The sequence below is a fragment of the Lithobates pipiens genome, unplaced genomic scaffold (genome assembly GCF_037356315.1).
Source record: "Lithobates pipiens isolate NorthernLeopardFrog02 unplaced genomic scaffold, aLitPip1_a1.2 Scaffold_28, whole genome shotgun sequence".
In the NCBI taxonomy this organism is placed as follows: domain Eukaryota; kingdom Metazoa; phylum Chordata; class Amphibia; order Anura; family Ranidae; genus Lithobates; species Lithobates pipiens.
The window spans coordinates 89791616-89816660 of record NW_027507789.1 but is presented as its reverse complement, the minus strand read 5'-3'; the positions used below and the strand labels follow the sequence as shown (position 1 = coordinate 89816660).

At 47.2% G+C, this 25045-nt stretch overlaps 2 pseudogenes; both read left to right on the top strand.

The window, feature by feature from the left end:
* The first annotated feature begins 14199 nt into the window (after positions 1 to 14199).
* Positions 14200 to 14318, top strand: LOC143937211 (5S ribosomal RNA; annotated as a pseudogene).
* A 3546-nt stretch (positions 14319 to 17864) lies between these two features.
* On the top strand, positions 17865 to 17983 carry LOC143937405 (5S ribosomal RNA; annotated as a pseudogene).
* Positions 17984 to 25045: the final 7062 nt, after the last annotated feature.

Genomic DNA, 25045 nt, shown 5'->3' with positions numbered 1-25045 from the left:
AGATCTTCTGTCTTCTGTCTTCGTCGCGGCGTCTTCTGGGTAATGAGTCGCGCTGTGTTCTGGGAACTGTGTGTTCCAGAACACAGCGCGTCCCATTCAGAAAGCGCTGCGGGACTCGCGCATGCGCAGTAGCTGCGGGACTCGCGCATGCGCAGTAGGAAACGGGCAGTGAAGCCATAAGGCTCCGCTGCCTGTTTCCCTTACAAGGGATGGCGGCGCCGGGACCCGAGAGCCGAGGGACGGGTCGGCCTCGGGCGGCCGACATCGCGGGCGCCCTGGACAGGTGAGTGTGTTTATTAAGTCAGCAGCTGCAGTGTTTGCAGCTGCTGACTTTTTTTTTTTTTTTATAACCGGCCCTCCACTTTAATGGGAATCTGTGAATGGTGCAAGAGAAAGAATGCAGCCTCTTCCTGGATGGAGAAGTCTGTGAATTTTTGTGTTATGCATCGGATCTCTGTCCAGAAGTCCACCAAGCTGAGGCAGGACCAAAAAATGTGCAGCAACGTGCCCTCTTCTTCTCCACACCTCCAGCATATGTTCGAGGAAGAGGAGAAACATTTCTGCAGCTTTGATGGTGTCAAATACCACCTGGTGAGAAGTTTAAAATTCGTCTCCTGTATCTTCGTGCACAGCGAAATTTTGACAGCCAAAGTGATAATGCGTTGTCTCTGTGCTGGGGAAAATTAGCAATTAAGGTCCTTTTCCCAGTTGGACAGACAGGTTAAGTGTGGGTAATCTGTTTGAGAGAGAATGTGGGCCAAAGGGCCTTCGCTCCTGCATAGAGTCTCAAACTCCGACTGAGGGCGGGCGAACGTTTGAGGATTGGGGATGGAATGGAGAAAATGATGTAGTTGCGCCGCTCTCCAAAAAGGCAGTTGGAAAAGCCCTGTCGGATCTGTTAGGGTTGAGAAAGAAGGCCATTTTCCATCAATGACGAATTTAGACGCATTGTCTAGGTTGGAATTTCTAAGTGGGTCCCCAGTTCAAAGGTTGGATGGCCACGTATAGGGAATAGGGGGGAAGTCAAAGACGTGAGTGTGTTTTGGGTAGCGATCAGGTGACTGACTTTCAACTAAGCCCCTATAGTGGGATGTGACATAAATTCTGTGGGGGAATACTTATAGCACCACATGGCGCTTCTTAGCGGAATTCGGGAGTGAGCTTAGAAAGTTTGTTTCGATTCCAGTCCAATACATGCCCCAGATGGGAGGCCAGGTAGTAGCGTCGCAAGTTAGGGAGAACAAACCCTCCCTGTTGTTTAGACAATGTCAGCTGTGACCGCTTAAGTCTGGGATTTTTGTGGGCCCAGTTAAATTGAGTGAGCAAGGATTGAGCTTGCTTAAAAAACAGGACTGGAATCTGGATCGGGAGAGCTTGGAAAAGATAAGTAAATTTAGGGAGTATGTTCATTTTAATGAGATTGCATCTGCTGAACCAGGAATGGAGGCCAGAATGCCACCCGTGAAGCAAACTGCGGATCTTAGTGACAAAGGGTGGGGGGAAGTTCAACATAAACGTACGCGCGATGTCCAGTGGAATGTAAGTACGTGAGTATATCTTACTTATCCATGCCAGCATCCGTTCACTCAGACCTATATGGCAAAGGACCGAGAACATTAATGTCCATTTGACCCGATCAAAAGCCTTCTCGGCATCAGTACTCATGAAAAGACAAGGGGTCCCAGATGACTTTGCTTTACGGATCAGGGTAAGCACCTTAGTGGTGTTGTCCCTATCTTCCCTGGTGGGAATAAAACCTAACTGGTCAATATGTATAAGGGACTACAAGTGATGTGCCAATCACGTGGCGAGGAGTTAGAGAATAGTTTTAGGACCGAATTTTGGAGGGAAATGGGTCTGTAGCTCCCACATAGGCCTGGGTCCTTGCCCTCCTTAGTTATCAACGAGATGTGAGCTCTAAGGGTATCCTCAGGAAAATAAATTCACCAAGCGCAGGCCGAGAATAGGGAGGAAGGTCTTAAAGTATTGTGCGGTATATCCGTCAGGGCCCGGAGCCTTACCCACCTTCGGAGGTCCCACGGCCGTCTGGACTTCTTCCAGTGTGATCGGGTCCTCCAAGTACACCCGTGATTCCGATGAGAGGGTTGGTAGACCAGAACCGGTTACATATCTGTCTATATTGTCCTGTCCAGACCCTGAATCGGGCAGGTTGTAGAGATCAGAGTAACATTTTTCAAAGACTTCGACTATTTGGGTTGGGGTAGAGGCCCTCTGGCCATTCTCATCTATCAACTGTGGTATGTAAGAGCCAAATTTCAACTCCTTTACCGACCTGGCTAAGATTTTTCTGCATGTGTCCTCTGATTCCTACGTCAGTTTACGACAAAACTGGAGTGCCGCTTTCGCTTTATAATGGAGTAGGACAGCAATATGGGTATGGAGTGTCCCCAATTCAATCTCTAAGGTCCGTAAGGGGGTATGTTTATGTTTCGCTTACACAGAGGCAAGTTCACGAAACAGATTAGCAAGCTGTTCCTTCCGTGTTCGTTTGATGCGCGCCCCGTGCCTGATAAGTACCCTGCGGAGTACTGACTTGTGAGCCTCCCAAATTATCCCCGGGTCACAGTCCTGCTTTAGTTTTCTTGGAAATAAAGGTCCAATTCCCTGGTCACATCTGCTAAAACTTCCGGTATCTGGAGGAGGCTCTCATTAAGGTGCCAGAATAGAGACCTAGGTGAGGGGTAGGGAGCGAGGAGCAAGAGGCAGAAGTGTCAACCGATGGCGAAAGGGGACATTAAAGTCCCCACCTAATATCAATTGGCCCTCCCGAAAGTCACATAATCTGTGCAGGGTAGTTCTGAGGAACGTGTCTTGGTGATCATTGGGAGCGTACACAGTGGCAAATGTAAAAAGGCGCTCTCCAATGTGGCCCCTAAGAAAAAGATATTGGCCCCCAGGGTCCACCAGAGAATCCTGGAGAACCCAGGGGAGCCTGCTAGAGATCAGAATGGAGAGGAGGGGTTAGTAGAGTGGTAGACCTTAGGGAAGGATCTCGACCATAGAAAGGGGAGGCTAGTATTTTTAAAATGTGTTTCTTGTATAAAGGCCACATCAGTACAGGATGTGTTCAGTTCTCACAGGAGGATCCACCATTTTTCAGGGGAGTTCAGTCCCTTAACGTTTAGAGAGGTGACCTTGACTGAGTCTGCCATCGCTCCTCGGGGAGGGGGAGGGGGACATCAGAGAAAAGCAAAGAAAGTTGAACCAAGGTAGGTTTTGGGTAGGTAATACATGGCGGGAACTAAGGGGGAGAAAGGAAGGGCAAATGGAAGGAAAGGTAAAGGGAAAAAGAGGCCGGGCACCTCAACCCCAGGGGGAGAGGGAAATTAAGGGTTGTCCGCACTCAACAGTACAGGAAGGGTATACTAAAACAGCACAATTATGCTATAGCGCTTACCAGATGTACACTGGGTTTAAAGCGCTGTCCTACTTGGGTTATTGGGTAGACAGGTCGGAGAGGGAGCCCCTGAATCCTAGTCCCCCCAGTCCCGGCAGTGGTAAATGTCACGTCTGATACCGGTATGCAAATAAAAGACAATCAGTAACATCAAAGAAACAAAAAACAATAGTATAACCAAAACAGAGGTAGAGCATATAACTGTCAGCACTGAGGGGTCTCCTCGGCTCGCCCCAAAAATTGGCATGCACGAGGGAGCCCGTCACAACAGAAAAGGCATCACAGAATGGGATCCACCACCCCCCGTCCCATACCCCTAAAGTACATGCAGTCCCCGGACAAATGCATTTCTCCCTTTGGCAGATTGTCCTCTCCTTACCCCCCTCTCCCCCGTCCACGGCCCGGGGGGAAAAGGGGCAGGGAAGGGGGGAAAGGGGGAGTGGAAGGGGGGAAAGGGGGAGTGGAAGGGGGAAAGGGGGAGGGAAAGGAGGGAAGGGAAGGGTGGGAAGGGGGGGAAGGGAGGGGGGAAACGGGGGAGAGGGGACAAACATGCAGAAATGTCAAGTCCTTTAGCGCACTCCCACCAGCAAACACCCGGACCCCATAAATTTCAACTCCTCCCCTCCATGGTCACCACATCAAGATGAAAGAGGAGCAGCCCTGGTCGGTGCATGGAAAATCCGGCAGGCAAGGGGCTGGGGCCACCATCCCTCCATCCAACGGGAGACTTCACCCGAGCAGCAGTCCTAGGGCCCGCCAATTAGTGTCTCTCCTGCATCGCCATCGGGGGCTGTGTAGAGCATCCAGAGGGAGGCTGGGACCGCCCAAACAGTAAGGGGTAAATCCTCCAGGGGGGTCCAGAGTCACCCTGGAGGGAAGCAGTGTCTCGTACCAATAGGCTCAATAAATAAGTCATCCAGGGTCCCCGAAAGCTGCAGAAGGCAATGTCAGCAAAGAGTAGGTGGGAGTCAGAGGGGGGGACAAGGGGCGCATCCAGGGGGAGGGGACACATATGCGGGAATGTCAAGCCCTTCCAGTACAGCGCATTAGGTATCACTCAGACCCCCCAAAGTGCAACTCCCCCATCTAAGGTCAAGACTCCAGAATGGAAGATGAGCCGCCCTGGTCTGTACATGAAAGAACCTGCTGCCAAGGGGTTGGGGCCATCATCCCTTCCTCCAATGGGAGATGCCACCGGAATGAAAGCCCCGTGTCCTGTCAAGTGGTGCCCCTCTGACAATGTCGTTGTGGTATATGTGGAGCATCCAGGGAGAGGCAGGGAACACCCAAACAGTGAGGGGTAAAGCCTCCAAGGGGGACCGGTGTCAGACAGGAGGATAGCGGTGTCTTGTACAAGTTGGTTAATTAGACAAGTCATTCAGTGTGTTCCTGTGAGCAGCGGAAAGAAAGGTCGGTAAGGATTATGAATGGGTGGGGGCCAGGGAGTGCATAAAACTGCCACCAGATGACCGGGGCAGAGAGGGCAAGGGACGTTCTTCTGTATAATCTAGCCTATCTGTATACATTAGCCTGTCTTTTGTACACATTAGTCGGTCCGCTGTATACACTAGTCTGTCTGTATACACTAGTGTATACAGATAAGCTAGATTATACAGAAGAACGTCCTGGGTATGCAGAGATGGAGGCTAGAGTGTATACAGACGGACTAGTGTATACAGAAGACCGGCTAGTTTATATAGGGAGGCTAATGTGTGCAAAAGACAGGCTAGTGTATACAAATAGGCTAGATTATAGAGAAGAACATCTTGGGTATGCAGAGAGAGAGGCTGGGTTACACAGAGAGGCTGGTGTATGCAGACTTGCTAGTGTATACAGACGGACTAGTGTATAGAGAGGCTTGGGTATACAGAGAGCTAATGTATAAAGAGCAGCTAGTGTATACAAAAGACATCCAAGGGTATACAGAGAGACTCGTGTATGCAGAAGACCGGCTAGTTTATACAGAGAGGCTAAAGTGTACAAAACACAGGCTAGATTATACAGAAGAACGTCCTGGGTATGCAGAGATGGAGGCTAGGGTATACAGAGAGAGAGACTGTGATACACAGAGAGGAAGGAGTATGCAGACTTGCTAGTGTATACACATGGACTAGTGTATACAGTAGACCGGCTAGTTTATACAGAGAGGCTAATGTGTACAAAAGACAGCCTAGTGTATACAGATAGGCTAGATTATACATAAGAAGGTCCTAGTTATGCAAGAGATGGAGGCTAGGGTATGCAGAGAGAGAGGCTTGGTTACACAGACTTGCTAATGTATACAGACGGACTAGTGTATACAGAGTACCGGCTAGTTTATACAGAGAGGTTAATGTGTACAAAAGACAGGCTAGTTTATACAGATAGGCTAGATTATACAGAAGAACGTCCTGGGTATGCAGAGATGGAAGCTAGGGTATACAGAGAGAGAGAGCGAGGCTGGGTTACACAGAGAGGCAGGAGTATGCAGACTTGCTAGTGTATACAGATGGACTAGTGTATACAGTAGACCGGCTAGTTTACACAGAGAGGCTAATCTGTACAAAAGACAGGCTAGTGTATACAGATAGGCTAGATTATACAGAAGAAGGTCCTGGTTTATGCAAGAGATGGAGGCTAGGGTATGCAGAGAGAGAGGCTTGGTTACACAGACTTGCTAGTGTATACAGACGGACTAGTGTATACAGAGGACCGGCTAGTTTATACAGAGAGTCTAATGTGTACAAAAGACAGGCAATTGTATACAGATAGGCTAGATTATACAGAAGAACGTCCTGGGTATGCAGAGATGGAGGCGAGGGTATACAGAGAGAGAGACTAGAGTATGCATACAGGCTAGTGTATACAGATAGGCTAGATTATACAGAAGAAGGTCCTGGTTTATGCAAGAGATGGAGGCTAGGGTATGCAGAGAGAGAGGCTTGGTTACACAGACTTGCTAGTGTATACAGGCGGACTAGTGTATACAGAAGACCGGTTAGTTTATACAGAGAGGCAAATGTGTACAAAAGATAGGCTAGTGTATACAGATAGGCTAGATTATACAGAAGAACGTCCTGGGTATGCAGAGATGGAGGCTAAGGTATACAGAGAGAGAGGCTAGAGTACGCATACTTGCTAGTGTATACAGATGGACTAGTGTATACAGAGGACCGGCTAGTTTATACAGAGAGGCTAATGTGTACAAAAGACAGGCTAGTGTATACAAATAGGCTAGATTATAGAGAAGAACGTCCTGGGTATGCAGAGATGGAGACTGGGTTACACAGAGAGGCTAGTGTATGCAAGCTTGCTAGTGTATACAGACGGACTAGTGTATACAGTAGACCAGCTAGTTTATACAGGGAGGCTAATGTCTACAGAAGACCGGCTAGTGTATACACATAGGCTAGATTATAGAGAAGAACGTCCTGGGTATGCAGAGATGGAGGCTAAGGTATACAGAGAGAGAAGTTGAGTTACAAAGAGAGGCTAGTGTATGCAGACTTGCTAGTGTATACCGGTGGACTAGTGTATACAGAGAGGCTTGGGTATACAGAGAGCTAATGTATAAAGAGATGCTAGTGTATACAAAAGACAACCAAGAGTAGACAGTGAGGATCGTGTATACAGAAGACCGGCTACAGAGAAGCTAATTTGTACAAAAGACAGGCTAGTGTATACAGATAGGCTAGATTATACAGAGGAAGGTCCTGGGTATGCAGAGATGTAGGCTAGGGAATCCAGAGAGAGACTGTGTTACACAGAGAGGCTAGAGTATGCAGAAGACCGGCTATTTTTTTTACAGATAGACTTGTGTATACAGAAGACAGTCTGGGGAATTCAGTGAGGCTAGTGTATGCAGAGAGGCTGGGACACCGAGACTATTGTAAAAAGAAGGCAGGCTAGTGTATATAGATTACGGGCACCTGTATACAGAAGACAGAGAGGCTAGTCTATATTGAGTGGCTAGATTCATGTATACAGAAAAGCTAGCGTGTAAAGAAAACAGGACTTTATTTTTTGCTATTGCAACTACTTCTGAAACATGTAAAATGCTTTTTTCATATTTTGGTGCTGTTACAAAGTGGTGTGTTGTCAGTGGTGATATCAATGTGACAGTTAATGTGGAGAACTACAACTATTCAAAATAGAGCAAAAGAGTGCTAAAGTTTATTTTGTTAAGTCATTGACTGATAGACGTTGAGTAATTGGCCGTTATTGGTTTGGCAGGACATGGTTTATTTTGATGTAAGATAGTTTTATTCTCTACTTATAGCCGAGTTTTACACGACTTTATTATTCGCATTATTCGCATTATTCATATATATTATGCAGAGTGTAAGTATTGCAGTGAGACGATATTGCTTTTAAAAGATTTGTATTATTATACATAGCATTGTTAGCAGACCAATAGGACAATTTACATGGCTTAATATTGCAGAGCGTAATTTATCAGGAAAGAGATCCAAAGCGTTAGTTGCAGTAGTTTCATAAATCTGAGAAATCGTTGCATTACTCTAAATTTAAAAGTTGTTCCGGTAGCACTGAAAAGACGATATTAGATGAGTGATCTACACATTTCGTTTACTATTTCACTATACCGGCTAAATGTTAATATGTTAATATGTGCTGCGTGTAAGGTAGAAATTAGATGGTTTAGTGTGAGCTGGTTTACCAGGATTTAGAGATAGTAATCTGTTTATACTAGTAATAAATATAGCAAAATAACTATAACGAGTTTAAGTGGAAATACATGAAATAACAGCAACAACGTGTGTAGGTTTTTATCAATCAAGTTAATTACGTGTCAGCAGCTAAATATTCTGCAATAGCAGAGATTAAGTATTGCAGTCGAAATGAGATCGGAAGCGATAGTTGCAGTAGCTCCAAAAAAACTGAGAAATCATTTCATTACTCTAAATTTAAAAGTTATCCCGGTAGCACTGAGTGGACTGATATTAGATGAGTGATCGTTCTAGTACAAATTCAGTTTCCTATAGCAGAGAGATACCAGTTACTGTGAGACGAGTAATTAAACTGTTCACGGTAGCATTGCATTACTCTTAACATGTGCAGCGTGTAAAGAAGCAATAAGATGGTTTTGTATTATCCTAAAATTAGCAGTATACGTAATAAAGGTGAGTAGGTAACCTGGATTTAGACATAGCAAACTCTATAATCTAATTTAGCAAAATTAGAAAGGATAATATTGAGACAGTATATACAGGTCGAGTTTAACTGGAAATACACAAAATATCTAGCTTACCTTTACATTGTTCAATAGAGCATTGCAAAGTAATACCAAGGCAGAATGTCGGAATAGCAATTAGATGAGATGATTGCTGTAATCATGAAATATCAGCAACGCCTAGGTTTCTATCGGATGAGAAAGTATAATAACTGGCAAAGTATGACATGGCAAAGAGACAAATTGCATTAGAGATGTGAGATGGACATGAAATGTCAATCCCCATTGGTTACTTACATGTAAACGCGGCTACATACAGCAAAGTGTGAGCTAAGCAGCTAAAGGGTATTTAAGAGTAAATTGACGTAGCTTGAAAATTCCAACGTGTAAATCGTTCCATTAATTATGTTACGCACGAAGACGGCTTACACTGACTGTTTTCCGTTTCCACTGGTCATCGGCATAATGTATCAGTAACCATGAACATTAATAGTGATAGACAGCTTACATTAGGATGTGAATGTAAAATGAATGTAAAATAGTTGCATTATGTGTTATTAATGTAATCAAACTGTATTGCTTTGCTTTGCTACTGCAACCACTTCTCAATCAAGTAAACCGTCCCACTGCTTTTCTCACATTTTACCGCTGTTAAAAAATGTGTTGCAAGTGTTATGTGTTACAAATGGTTCTCAGTGTGACAGTTAATGTGGAGAAGAAGTAATACACAAAATAGAGTCAGAAAGAGAATCCATTGCATAGAGGTAGCGAGAGATGGTTGCATTAATCTTAATGTGTAAAAGGTTTTAAAAAGATGGTTTTGTGTGACTTTTGCTTTAACGTAAAATTAGCTGTAGACATTATAACTTGTTACAATGATTTAGAGATAGTAATCTCTATAAAATAATAATAATAAGTATAGCAAAACAAATTAGGAAAATTTTGAGGCAGTATGTATAGGTCGAGATATAGTGAATACACAAAAGGGATCAAGGGATAGTAGCAAAGTCAAGGGATAAATGCAAAGGTACTCTATTTAACAGTAAATTGACGTAGCTTGCAAATTCCAACGTGTAAATCGTTCCATTAATTTTGCTGCGCACGAAGACGGCTTACACTGACTGTTTTCCGTTTCCACTGGAAAGAGAATCCTATTGCATAGAGGTAGCGAGAGATGGTTGCATTACTCTTAATGTGTAAAGGTTTTAAAAAGATGGTTTTGTGTGAATTTTGCTTTAACGTAAAATTAGCTGTAGACATTATAACTATGGTTAGGTTTACAATGATTTAGAGTTAGTAACCTCTATAATATAATAATAAGTATAGCAAAACAAATTAGGAAAATATTGAGGCATTATATATAGGTCGAGATAAAGTGAATACACAAAAGGGATCAAGGGATAGTTGCAAAGTCAAGGGATAAATGCAAAGGTACTCTATTTAACAGTAAATTGACGTAGCTTGCAAATTCCAACGTGTAATTTTGTTACGCACGAAGACGGCTTACACTGACTGTTTTCCGTTTCCACTGGAAAGAGAATCCTATTGCATAGAGGTAGCGAGAGATGGTTGCATATGGCAGAAAGACGGCTTATACTGCTTTTCTCACATTTTGCTGCGGTAAAAAGAAATGTTTTGTCACTGTGTTTTAACTGTGACAGATAAGGTGGAGAAAAAGAAGTAATACAGAAAATAGAGTCAAACAGTGGAAACGTTTATTTGTCATGACAGCTGATACTGGTTGAGCAATAAAACTGTTTTATTAAGATTTAAGACTAGTTTTATTCTCTACATATAGGCTTTTCAAAGAGTTGTATAATATAGGCGACCAATAGGACATTTAAATGGCTTAATATTGTAGGGTGGAAGAATCGCTGTTCAAAGGTAAGAGATTGAAAGCTTAGCTTGAAAATGGCCGAGAAATAGTTGCGTTAGTCTAAATTTAAAGGATATGCCGGTACCAATGAGAAAGCTTATATTAGACTAGTTGATCTTTGCATGACACAATCCTATTATTATTATTATTAATAAGATCATAGTGCAGAGAGATACTCAGTTAATGTCAGAGATACTCAGTTAATGTCAGAGATACTCGGTCAATGTCAGAAAAGCAATAAAACTGTTTACATCGTTAGAGAGCGACAGTTACATTACTCTTAGTATGTGCAGCATGTCTGGTAGCAAATGGATGGTTTTGTGAACATTTTGCATTAAGGTACAATTAGAGGTAGAACTCATGGAAGTGAATAGATTTAGGCGTATTTTGAGATCGTACTCTCCATTTCTAATAAGAAATAAAGAAAAATAAGTCAGGATGGTGTGTCAGGACTGTCACATACTCACAGTCCCGGTACAAATATGCAAAATAGAGCAAAAGAGTACATGGTTTATTTTGATGTATGATAGTTTTATTGCATGCTTGATGTGGATGATTAAAATCGTGTCGTGATCTATATTTAGCATAAGAATGAAAAGGCATAACATGGCAATGAGACAAACTCCATTAGAGATGTGAGCTAGATGAAATGATGAAATGTCTCTGTATAGCCCAGATTGTCTTCTGTTATCACTTAGCCTACCCTCTAAATTCACTAGCCTCTCTATATACACCAGCATGTTTACACTAGCCGGTCTTCTGCATACAATAGCCTGTCTTCGATATACACTAGCCTATGTTCTGAATACACTAGCCCGTCTTCTGTCTTCTGTATGCCCTAGCCTGTCTTCTGTATACATTAGTCTCTCTGTATAAACTAGCATCTCTGTATACCGAAACTGTCTTCTATAAAAACTTGTCTCTCTTTATAGCCTGTCTAGCCTTTCTTCTGTACACACTAGCTTCTCTATATACACTAACCAGGCTTCTATATACAATAGCTTCACTCTATGCACTAGCCTCTCTGTATAATCTAGCCTCTCTATATACCCTAGGTATTGTTCTGCATCTCCGTAGTGGTAGCCTCTCCGTAGAAGCCAGCCTTTATTCTGTATTCACTAGCCTTTCTTCTGTATGCTGTAGTCTTCTATATATACTAGCTTCTCTGTACACCCTTGCATCTCTGTAATACACTAAACCCTCTGTATACCACAGCCTGTCTTCTGTATACACTAGACTGTAAACACTAGATAGAATACACCAGCCTGTCTTCTGTACCCACTAGAATCTCTGTATACACTACCCAGTCTTCTGTATACACTGTCAGCTTGGATGTATACCCAAGCCTGTCTTCTGTATACACTAGTTTCTCTATATGCACTGTCCTTTCTGTATACTCTCGACCCTCTCTATACATTAACCTCTCTATATACACTAACATCTTTGTATATACTAGCCTCTCTTTAAATTAGCCTCTCTGTGTACCCCAGCCTCACTGTTTACTCTAGCATCTCTGTATACTCAAGCCTATCTACATACACGAGTCTTCTGTATTGTGTATTAACTAGCCTTTCTTCTGTATGCTGTAGTCTTCTATATATACCAGCTTCTCTGTACACCCTTGCATCTCTGTAAACACTGTGTAAACTAGCCAGTCTTATGTATACACTCGCCGACTGTATACACTAGACTCCCTGAATACACTAAACTCTCTGTATACCACAGCCTGTCTTCTGTATACACTAGACTGTAAAAACTAGCTAGAATACACCAGCCTGTCTTCTGTACCCACTAGACTCTCTGTATACACTACCCAGTCTTCTGTATAGAATGTCAGCTTTCATGTATACCCTTTCTGTATACACTAGCTTCTCTATATGCACTGTCCTTTCTGTATACACTCGACTCTCTCTATACACTAACCTCTCTATATACACTAACATCTTTGTATTTGTCTTTAAACTAGCCTCTCTGTGTACCCCAGCCTCAATGTTTACTCTAGCATCTCTGTATACTCAAGCCTCTCTACATACACGAAACCTGTATTCTGTATTCACTAGCCTTTCTTCTGTATGCTGTAGTCTTCTATATATACCAGCTTCTCTGTACACCCTAGCACTGTAACAGTACTAGGTTCCTGTATTACAGAAACAGAACACCAGCAATAAGGTGTATACTGTGCAGGAGGCACACAACACCGACTCTAACTTCTGCACTTGAGTATACAGAGATGCATGTATTGCAGAAATTGCAGAAATTGAACACCAGTAATAAAGGGTAGCTTCAGGTGTGTACTGTGCAGGAGGCACATAACACCCACTGTAACAGTGCTAGGTTCCCAAGCAGTAAAGAGCGTCCTCTTTCCCTGACCACCGCAACACACTATACAAGGCCGCCATGCTGGCGGCCTTATATAGTGTGGGGTGTGTACTAAACCCCCCTGAGCTATAATTGGCCACAGGAATCCTGCCTGTGGTGAATTGTGGCTCTCCTCACACAGGATGTCACATCTGTTCTTATTATATAGAACCTATTATGCTCCTCGTAAACTTTTTCAGTTTGGCCGAACGGCCGGACGCAAGTTGCCCCCGGTGCGGGAACATGGGGGGAGACATGATGCACATGTTTTGGAGATGCCCGAAGTTGATCCGCTACTGGACAGAGGTGACAGGAACCATTGATCGGGTGGTTGGAACCTCCACCAGGATGGAGGCGAAGTATTGTCTCCTGGGATTAGTTGAAGGAGTTGGAAACCCGGGAAGTAGCCAGATGGCAGTTCTGAGATGCCTATTTCAGGCAAGGAAACTGATTGCCCAACCCTGCTTAGCCTCCAATGTTGGCAATGACTTGTTTTTTTTCGCTTGTTTCCCAAGATGACCATGTTGGCGTTTGTCATGATGGTTGAGAGTGCCCGAAGAGATCGCCTATGGCCCCATCCCCTTGAAAGTGCCTGATCTTGTCTGATCTCGGAGGCTAAGCATTGTCGGGCCTGATGTAACTGGATGGGAGACCAACTGGGAATACCAGGTGCCGTAGCATTCTTTTTATGTTGTTGGCGTTGACATGGTTTTTTTTTTCCGCTTGTTTCCCAAGGTGATCATCTTGGCATTTGTCAAGAGGGCTGAGAGAGCCCAAAGAAATCTCCTACGGCCACATCCCCCTGAAAGTGCTCGATCTCATCTGATCTCAGAGGCTAAGCAGGGTCCGGCCTGGATAGTACCTAATTAAAGGTGCCGTAGGAATCTTTTTATATTGTTGGCTTTGACCTGTTTTTCTTTCGCTTGTTTCCCAAGGTGACCATTTTAGCATCAGTCAAGACTTTTGAGTATGTCCCAAAGCGTTCGCCTGAGGTCACATCACCCTGAAAGCGCCCGATCTCAGAGGCTAAGCAGGGTCTGGGTCAGATGGGAGACCGCCAGGGTCTATGTTGTTGGCGTTGACCTTTTTTTTTTTCACTTGTTTCCCAAGATAACCATCTTGGTATTTGTCAAGAGGGTTGAGAGTGTCTAAATAGAACACCTATGGCCACATCACCCTGAAAGTGCACAATCTCATCTGATCTCGGAGGCCTAGCAGTGTACAGCCTGGTTAATACCTGTATGGGAGACCATCTGTGAATACCAGGTGCCGTAGGCTTCTTTTTATGTTGTTGGCTTTTACCTGTTTATTTTCGCTTGTTTCCCAAGGTGACCATCTTGGTGTTTAACAAGAGGGTTGAGAGTGCCCAAAGAGATCACCTACGGCCCCATCACCCTGAAAGCGCCCAATCTCATCTGATCTCAGAGGCTAAACAGTGTCGGTCCTGGTTAGTACCTGGATGGGAGACCGCCTGGAAATACCAGGTGCCATAGACTTCTTTTTTTGTTGTTGGCTTTGAACTGTTTTTTTCGCTTGTTTCTCAAGGCGACCATCTTGGCGTTTGTCAAGAGGGTTGGGCGTGTCTTGAAGAGAACGCTTACGGCCACATCACACTGAAAGCACCCGATCTCGTCTGATTTCAGAGGCTTAGGAGCATCAGGACTGGTTAGTACCTGGGTGGGAGACTGCCTGGAAAGACCAGGTGACATAGAAGGATCTGGTCTGGTTAGTGTCTTGATTGGGAGATCGCCTGGGAATACCGGATGCCGTAGGATTCTTTTTATGTTGTTGGCTTTGACCTGTTTTTTTTCCCTTGTTTCCCAAGGTGACCATCTTGGCATTTGTCAAGAGGGTTGAGAGTGCACAAAGAAATTGCCTACGGGCACAACACCCTGAAAGCGCCCAATCTCGTTTGGTCTCAGAGGCTAAGCAGGGTTGGGCCTGGTTTGTACCTGGATGGGAGACCGCCTGGGTTTTCCAGATGCCGCAGGCTTCTTTTTATGTTGTTGGCATTGACTTGTTTTTTTTGTTTGTTTCCCAAGGTGACCATCTTGGCGTTTGTCAAGAGGGTTGAGCGTGCATTTGATCTCAGAGGCTAAGCAGGGTTGGGACATGGTTAGTACCTGGATGGGAGACCGCCTGGGATTTCTCGATGCCATAGGCTTTAGTTTTAAGTTGTTGGCATTGACTTATTTTCTTTATTTTTATTATTCTTTTATTAAGTAGAACAACATAAATATAACCATACAGCATGAGCCAGGGTCACAATTGCATGCTAACAAAAAATAGGCAGCCAAATAACTCTGGGTTCTCAGAGGGGAGTCCTACAGTTTCATGCAGAAAATAGAGAAACCCCACCTCCGACATGTAGTACAGTATAACTAGTGCAGCTCCGTTCGGACAAATGTAATCATGGAGAACAACTGGGACCACAGCGAGCCAGCTTATCATGACCTACGTGAACCAGAGTAAAATATGAGCCGGTCATGTCCAGAACCCTGGGGTTCTTCTGGGTCCCGAAGGCTAGTAAGGAGACAAGGCATAGTCAAAAGGGAGGACGGGGGAAGAAGAGAGTGCAAAGACGGAGAGAGAGGAGGTGGGGGGATGGCGACGGGGAAAAAAAGAAAAATAAAGACAAAAAGGAGGGGGGGAATGCCACCCAGGGCAGACATGGCCTACGTAGGTAAACGTTAGATGTTCAGTCGTTTTCTGGGACGGAGGCACTGCTCACCTCCCGAATGTAGTCTCGAGTACCAGTAAAATACCTCCAGGGCCTTCATGTAACACTAAATGCCTCTTCAGTGTTGTGAAGGGTGGCGGTCAATTCTTCCATCCGGAGAATATGATTGACTTTGGAATACCACAGCACCTTGGATGGGGGCTGAGGCTGCCTCCACAGTGCGGGAATGCAGGCCCGGGCGGCATTCAGGAGTTGCATCGTGAGGGTTTTTTTGTATTTTCGAACAGGCTGTTCGGTCCAGTGTAGAAGGCACGCTACTGGGAACCCAAAAGTTCCTCAAGGTCGGGCATGCCCAGAAAAGGTGTCCCATGGTCCCCATATCTGAATTTCACCTCCAACAAACATCCGGGATCGATCTATCCATTTTATTCAGAAGGTATGGGACTCTATACCAGCGTGAGACTATCTTGTATCTTGATATTGGTTTGCGATGGAAGCTTTATGTACTAAGGTCAAGATCTTCCCTATCTGTTGTGGGGTAAATGTGATGCCTAAGTCCCTCTCCCATTTGTGGATAAATGGTGGGGGTCGACTCCTCCTCCTGACTACTCAATAGGTTGTACAGAAGGGAGAGGGTGTGTCGCACAGGTTCCCTTTTGTGACAGATGGATTTATAGGGTGTCAGGTCTCTAGGAGTGTAGGGGGCCCTTTGTAAGGCCAGAAGAAAGTGACGAAGTTGATAAGCACTAAACAAGTCAAGCGGAGGGTCAGAAAGCTCGGCGACAGTTTGCGTGGTCGGGAGCCTTCCCGTGGGCCACACCTCTCCCAGACGCTGTTTCCCCACCACTGTCAACTGTCGCAGTTTCTTGTTGGTAAATCCCGATGGGAAGTCTGGATTACCTATAACCGGAGTCATTGGTGATGGCAGGGGAGCAATGTGTGTGCAGCGGAACAACCTCCGCACAACAGCCAACGTAGCTCCCACTACGGGGTGACCTCTGAGGTCTTTTGGTAGGGAGGACAGGAGCCACGGGGAGGTCAATAGGGGAATGGATCCATCCTCAATCTCCATCTCCACCCACTGCTTGTGTGGGCCATTACAATGCCAATCAACGACTCTCGCTAGCAGAGTCACTCTGTAGTATTGTCTGAGATCTGGGAGACCCAGACCCCCTTGTCCTTTGGTCTGGCAAGCAATTGCAAACGGGCTCTGGGCGGTTTGCGCGCCAAAATAAAGTCCCGGAGCAGCACCTGCAGTTGTCTGAAAAAAATTGGGGGTAACCGGATCGGTAATGTCTGGAACATGTATAAGATCCGAGGGAGGGCCATCATTTTGAATGCATTACAGCGCCCGAACCAGGTCAGTGTTAAAGCATGCCAGTTTCCCAAATCAGATTTCAGTCTATCCAGGAGAGGGACAAAATCAAGCAGGTACAATTGCGCTAAATCCGCTGCGATGTCAACGCCCAGTTAACGTATAGATTTTTCAGCCCAGTAGAATGGAAAAGAGGAGCGGAGCCTCTTGGCCTCACCATCCGGGACCGATATATTCAATAAAGCCGACTTGGCGCAATTGTTTTTATAGTTTGATAGGCTGCCGTGTCGCTGTAGAGACGCAAGTATTTTGGGAAGCAAAATGTGTGGATTGGAGATGGAAAAAATTAGATCATCAGCGTACGCCGCAATTTTGTGCTGTGCCGAGGGTTTGGATATGCCAGTAATATTCGGGTCATTCCGAACGTGACACATAAGTGGTTCCAGTGTCAGAATAAAAATTAGGGGAGACAGAGGGCACCCCTGCCTCGTCCCATTAGTGATGGGGAAAGAGTCCGAGCACCACTCGGTCACCCGTACCGCTGCCGATGGCGTGGAGTAAAGCGACATTACCCAGCTCATCATGTTGGGGCCAAGACCTATATGTTCCAGGGTGGCCTGCATAAAGTGCCAGGCCACCCTGTCAAAGGCCTCCTCCGCGTCCGTTGACAGCATAAGCAAGGGCCTTCCCTGTACATGCGCCGCATGGATTAAATTGAGGACTCGGGCCGTATTGTCTCTAGCTTCCGACTTATTTTTATTTTTTTGCTTGTTTCCTAAGGTGACCATCTTGGCATTTGTCAAGAGGGTTGAAAGTGCCTGAAGAGATTGCCTACGGGCACATTACCCTGAAAGCACCCGATCTCGTTTGATGTTGGAGGCGAATAGAGTCGGGCCTTGTTAGTACCTGGATGGGAGACCGCCTGGGAATACCAGGTGTCGTAGACTTCTTTTTATGTTGTTGGCGTTGACCTGTTTTTTTTTCGCTTATTTCCCAAAGTGACCATCTTGGTGTTTGTCAAGAGGGTTGAGAGTGCCTGAAGAGATTGCCTATGGCCACATCACTCTGAAAGCACCCAATCTCATCTGATCTTGGAGGCTAAGAAGAGTCGGGCCTGGTTAGTACCTGGATGGGAGACCACCTGGGATTACCAGTTATTGTAGGCTTCTTTTTATGTTGTTGGCGTTGATTCGTTTTCTTTTTTTTGCTTGTTTCCCAAGGTGACCATCTTGGCATTTGTCAAGAGGGTTGAGAGTGCCCAAAGAGATCGCTTACAGCAGCATCACCCTGAAAGAGCCCTATCTCTTCTCTTTTCTGAGGCTAAGAAGGGTAGGCATGCGCAGTACACAGCAACACAGATTCCGAAAATTGCCGAGCATGAACGGCGCCTGCGCACTGAGTCCAGGTTCTATCCCCACTATCCAAGTGGACATAGAGTAAGAATATAAAAGATCCGAGCGCAGCGAGGCCGAGCCCGAAGCGTGGCGAGCGAAGCTCGCCTGCGAGGGGCCCTCTAATATTCACAACCCTATGTCCGCTTGGATGGTGGGGCTACCACCTCCACTCACCGCGCAGGCGCCGTTCAGCTTCGGAGATTTTCCGAAGCTTCGTCTGCTCCGTACTGCGCATGCGCAGTACGGCGCGGACACTATATCATGGCCGGACAGTATATGGCAGAACACCGGCACCAGTCAACCACCGGTGTCATGTGCGTCGCTGTGTAATATAGAGCAGGGTCCGGGAAGCCAATACCTCCCCGCAATTTCGGTCGCAATAGCATTGCCCTACCAATACGCATATGTTTTCCGCGCCAGAGGAACTTGATAAAGATTGAGCGAACCGCATGAAAGAAAGTCTGGGGTATTTTGATAGGTAAGGCTTGTAGTAGATACAGAAGTCGTGGCATCGCGTTCATCTTCAACACATTACAGCGTCCGAACCATGACAGAGCTAGTGGGTCCCATCTTTTAAGGTCCGCTGTAAGCCCATAGGCTTCTTTTTATGTTGTTGGCTTTGACCTGTTTTTTTTTGCTTGTTTCTCAAGGTGAGCATCTTGGCGTTTGTCAAGAGGGTTGGGTGTGTCTTGAGGAGAACACTTACGGCCACATCAACCTGAAAGCACCCGATCTCGTCTGATTTCAGAGGCTAAGCAGCGTCAGGCCTGGTTAGTACCTGGATGGGAGACTCCCTGGGAAGACCAGGTGCCATAGAAGGATCTGGTCTGGTTAGTGTCTTGATTGGGAGATCGCCTGGGAATACTGGATGCCGTAGGCTTCTTTTTATGTTGTTGGCTTTGACCTGTTTTTTTTAGCTTGCTTCCCAAGGTGACCATCTTGGCCTTTGTCAAGAGGCTTCAGAGTGCCCAAAGAGAGTGCCTACGACCAAATCACTATACTATATATCTATATCTATAATAATAAATAATATTTTTAGTTATTATATATAAGATACTATATAGGTGATTTGGCCGTAGGCACTCTCTTCGGGCACTCTGAAGCCTCTTGACAAAGGCCAAGATGGTCACCTTGGGAAACAAGCTAAAAAAAAAACAGGTCAAAGCCAACAACATAAAAAGAAGCCTACGGCATCCAGTATTCCCAGGCGATCTCCCAATCAAGACACTAACCAGGGGGGCGTGGCCTAGGCATGAAGGAGTGAGGACACTCTTTTCCGGAGCTCCCGGTCCATGACCCCTCCGCACCCCTTTACCACAGTCTGGTCGCATATTTCGGCATCGCCGACATCCCCGCGCTTCGGCGGAACACAGCCAGCCGAGCGGGGTCCGCCGCTGCTGCCACGGACAGGTACTTGGTCCCGCTGCAGCCTCCGGCCTCCACGCCGGATCCAGCCAAGATGGCGCCCGCGGCCTCCGGCGCTCCAGGACACGCGGCACAGAGGGAAGGTGAGCAGACTGCTATGCAGGGACACGACATGCCCCCGTTCTCCCCGCCTAGTGACTTGTCCCCGTGTCTCCCCCGCTCACTGTCCATGGCCTCGCTTGACAGCCCGGACCATAGCGGCCTGCCACCCTGGTTCCCTCACAACTCCCAACTGTCCCAGAGACCCTCCCGCAGTGGAAGCCTCATCCCAGGACCGAATGGCCAGTCTGCTCTCGCCTCAGACACACAGGGGGACCCACCGCTGCCACCAGCACCGGCATTATTGGGGGACAAGGCCATCCTAGCTTTACTCCAAAACCTTCCCACTAAAGCAGACTTTAGCTGTATGGCAGCCAGGATTGAAACAACCTTGCGACATGAAATCGCAGGGGTCAAACGTGACGTGTCGGCTACGAACGAGCGGGTGACCACCCTGGCATCGGATGTGACCTCCCTGACCACTGATGTTTCTGGCCTGCAAGCCGCACATGATACCCTTGCTGACAGAGTGGCACAGTTGCAACTCCTAGTGGATGACCTTGAGAATCGCAACCGCAGACGCAACATCAGGATCAGAGACTTGCCCGAAGCCACTGGCCAGGCAGACCTCAAAGCCACAGTTACAGCTATATTTAACGCCTGTCTGGACCGCGCTGCTGACACAGTAATAGCCATTGATAGAGTCCACAGGACCCTGGGCCCCAGGAGCCCCACAGAGAACCGGCCACGTGACGTTTTATGCTGTCTCCACAATTACTCAGTTAGGGAGGATGTCCTGCAAGCGTCGTGGCGCAAAGGCAGCATTGATTTTGACGGGGCCCAAGTCACCCTTCTGCCAGATGTATCCCGCAAGACCTTCCAGATGAGACGCTGTCTGCGACCCCTTCTGGAACACCTAACTGAACGGAGGATTCCATACAAGTGGGGCCATCCGTTTCACCTTATAGTGCGCAAAAATGGGAGGCCCCTTGCGCTACGACACCCTTCGGAGGTCCCGTCCTTTCTGGAGGCTTTGGGCCTGCCCTCGGTTCAGGTCCCCGACTGGTTGGCTCCTGTTGTCCCCCAGGGAGCAGTGGCCCCGACGAACAACCCCTCAACCAGGCCACAGAGAGTGAGACGCCACCGTCGATCCCAACGTCAGAGATCGCAGGCCCCTCAAGATCGTGAACCCTGAGAGAGTACAGTAATTTTCCGTTATTCCTGTGTTATACCCTTTTTTTTTTTGTTTTCTTTTTCTCTACCAACATAGACGGCTGGAGTATCCAGCTTTGTGTTGTTTACCATGCCACGGGCCATTGTTCCCAGCGCCCCCGCTAGGGGAGAGGAAGGACATTGGAAGAACAGAGTTGGACACTGCGCTTCCTGGACGAAGCCCTGAGTTATTGGCGGTACTGTTCACCATTCTCGTTACTGTTTATCTACAGGTGCCCTAGTCTCGGCGCTCTTTGTGTTTTTGGACTGCCTGGTGGTGCCCCCCGGGTGCCCCTGGGCGGCGTTCCCGCTCCCTCCCCCTCTCCTCCCCCCCCCCTTTTTCCATTTTTTTTTTTGGGGGGGGGAGGGGCGGGTGCCTGGGTGGTATAAAGTTATCTATACTCTGTGTTGAAAAGTTTAATATGTTGGTCTAATTATGCACTGTTCTACTGTTGTTAACTGCCCGATACCTGCTGCAGTGATGTTCTATAATGCGTTTGATGTCGTAGTTAAGATGCCAAAGAAGCTCCGTGCACGCCCGATTGCGACTGCATGGACCATGGGATGCTGGAGGGGTACTGCACCGACGAGTTCCTCCCTCTGCAGTGCCTTACCTCTTCCCCCACTAGGCCCCTCTGCCCTAACCGGCAGGTTCTCTCCGATAGGAGCTTTAGCAATTCCCCGATCTATCCCCACCCCTCCTACCCTCCTCCTCCCTACTAACTCCGGACCTTCTCCGCTTCGTTACTGCTTTTCCTTTTTCTCCTCCTCTTCCTCTGTGCTTGAACTCTATATCTACTACTGACTCTGGTGGGGACCGCCGGCCGGGTACCACTGCCGTCATGGCCCTGAAGCTGGTTTCCTGGAATGTGAAAGGGCTGAATGTACCTGAAAAAAGGTCCAGCTGCCTGACAGAATTGTGGCGGATGAAGCCCCAAATAGTTTTCCTCCAGGAGACCCATTTCAGGACAGACCAAATACCACGGCTTTATAGTAAGCACTTCCCCCTGGCCCACCACAGCACGTCCCCTACTTCCAAATCGAGAGGAGTGTGTGTTCTTGCTAAAAACTTGCCGTGGCGCCTGTTAGCTGTCCAAGCCGATAGTGAAGGGAGATATCTCTTCATTAAGGGAACTCTCCACTCGCAAACTTTTACTCTTGCCAACCTATACATGCCGAATGTGGACCAGCTGCCGGCCTTAGAAGCATGCTTGGATGCCCTGGCTGCATTCTCGGAGGGTACTTTGATCGTTGGGGGGGACTTTAACCTCACCTTGGACCCCCGCAGAGACTCATCATCGGGCACCTCTGCGATTTCTGCGAGAACGCGTTCACACATAAGAGACCTGCTACACTCCCACCGACTGATCGATGTGTGGCGTACGCTTCACCCACAGGATAGGGACTATACGTTCTTTTTCACCGCTCATGGTTCTTACTCACGTATAGATATGTTTTTAGTCACCCACAATGCTATCCCGGCGGTCACAGACGCTCAGATAGGCCACATAGCCCTGTCTGACCATGCCCCGATTTCTTTGATGCTGAAGCTACAACAGGAGTCGCGTGGTCAGTCCTGGTGGAGACTGAACGAGTCTCTCCTGAAGGACCCTGAGACCCACGCAGACCTGCTTAGGGAATTAGAAAGTTACTTTGATCATAACCGTGATTCTGTTTCCAACCCCCTCATGTTATGGGCGGCTCATAAATGCTACATTAGGGGCATTCTTATTAAACATGGTCATAGACTCAAAGTGGCCAAAACTGAGGCTCTCTCCAAACTTATTGCCAAGTTGCATGCGTGTGAACAACGACACAAATCCCAGCCGACTGCTGCGCTGGAGGTGGAGGTGAGAGATCTTAGAGAACAAATCAGAGATTTCTCTCTCTTTCAGGCTAGAACCAGACTCATGTGGGTCCGCAGGACGTATTATGAATATGGAGACAAGTGTAGTAGGTCCCTAGCGAACTCCCTGCGTGCCCAACGCAACGCGTCCTTCATTCCAACCATAACCTCCCCTTCGGGTGCCAAGCTTCATGATTCACGGGAGATAGCGGAGTGTTTCCGATCTTTCTATGAAGCCCTTTATAACTTGCACCCCCGGGACTCAGGAGACGCCCTCCAGGCCGGCACAGCGGCCATTGACGAGTACCTAGCTTCGGCAAACCTCCCGTCGCTGACACAGGAAGAGATAGAGCTTCTCTCGCAACCTATCTCCCCGGAGGAATTGTCGGCAGCGTTAAGAGACTCACCCAAGGGCAAGGCACCAGGCCCAGATGGGTTTACGGTCCCTTATTATAAGGCCTTCCTCTCCCTGTTGTCCACGCCGTTTGTGTCAGCTTTTAACGCCCTATTGGAGGGCCAGACCTTTCCACCGGAGCTGTTGCAGGCAAGCATCTCGGTCATACTCAAGCCGGAGAAGGATCCGCTTCTCTGTGCGAACTACAGGCCCATCTCCTTATTAAACAGCGACCTTAAGCTCTTCACTAAGATACTGGCGGAGCGGTTGGCGCCCATTCTCCAACGCCTGATACCTCTGGATCAGGTGGGGTTTATTCGTAACAGGGAAGCCCGAGACAACACTACCAGGGCAATCAATGTTATAGAACGCGCCAGACGCCTTAAACTACCGATTATGTTGCTCTCTGTGGACGCAGAAAAAGCGTTTGACAGGGTGAGCTGGCCTTTTTTGCTAGCCACCCTGCGAAGCTTGGGTGTACCCCCCCATGCTTTCATGGGTTACAGCTCTTTACTCGTCACCGACGGCGATGGTTAGGGTCAATGGGTTTGCCTCGTCGCGTTTCACTATTGGCAATGGAACGAGGCAGGGATGCCCGTTGTCCCCCCTTTTGTTTGTCCTATCGCTTGAACCCTTGCTGCACCACATCAGGCAGAACATAGACATCAAGGGACTGGACACCCCCTCACACCACCATAAGGTCGCAGCCTTTGCAGATGACCTCTTGTTCTATGTCTCGGAGCCTCACATTACATTGCCGAATCTCTTAGCGGAAATAAGACGATATGGCACCCTGTCAAATTTTAAAATTAACTTACAGAAATCGGAAGCACTCAACGTCTCCCTGTCTACCAACGCCCAGACGAGTCTAAGCACTAATTTTCCCTTTCGTTGGGCAACTGGGGCTATACAATATCTGGGTACCAAGGTTCCCCCGGACCCACATCTGATTTTCCAATTGAATTTCCAGCCGCTTCTAAAAAATTTTGCCATAGATCTAGAGAGGTGGTCAAAGTTGGCGACCTCTTGGTTTGGGAGATGCAATGTGCTCAAAATGAATGTAATGCCCAGACTCTTGTACCTATTACAAGCCTTACCGATAAAAATCCCCCAATCATTTTTTAAAGCCATGCGCTCCATCTTTATTCGATACGTATGGCAGGGCAGGCCTCCAAGACTCAGCCGAACATTACTGCTCAGATCAAAAGACAAGGGAGGGATTGGCCTCCCAGATCCGGCATGGTACTATACGGCGGTGCACATGAACAGAGTAGTTGACTGGTGCAGACACCTGAAGGATAAGCTGTGGGTTCGTCTGGAGCGTGAATCCGTACCATTTCCAGGTTTGCCTGGTCGGGAGCAACACGGGCACACCCACTCATTGAGCCAACGTTACAAGAGCTAGACAGATATTTTACCCTGACGGGCGTGCCTACTTTCCCTTCGCCCATGACTCCTATTATTGGACACCCACGCTTTGAACCCGGCATGACGGAAAAGTCTTTCCGCCTCGACCCTGACCGGGACCTTGTGCGGGCCTCTTCTTTTCTTGGCCCTAGGATGTGGACAGCGGTCTCCACTATGTACGAGGCGTTAGCAACCACGGCCCTGGGACAGTGGAAGCTTGCCCAACTCTCCCACTTCTTGAAATCTTTGTCAAACAGTGGCGAATTCCGCAGACCCCTAACATCGTTTGAGGAGGTATGCTCAGGAGAGGGACCGACCCGAGGGTCTCTTTCCCTGTCATATCGCATCCTACTGGACCAACTCTCCCAGGGTAACCTGGTGTTCGTGGAAAAATGGGAGTGAGACCTGCATGTCCGGCTCTCGCCAGACCAGAAGAACCGCGCGCTTCTTTTTGCGCACAAGTCATCCCTATGTAGTAAATACCAGGAAATAGCTTATAAAATTTTGACCC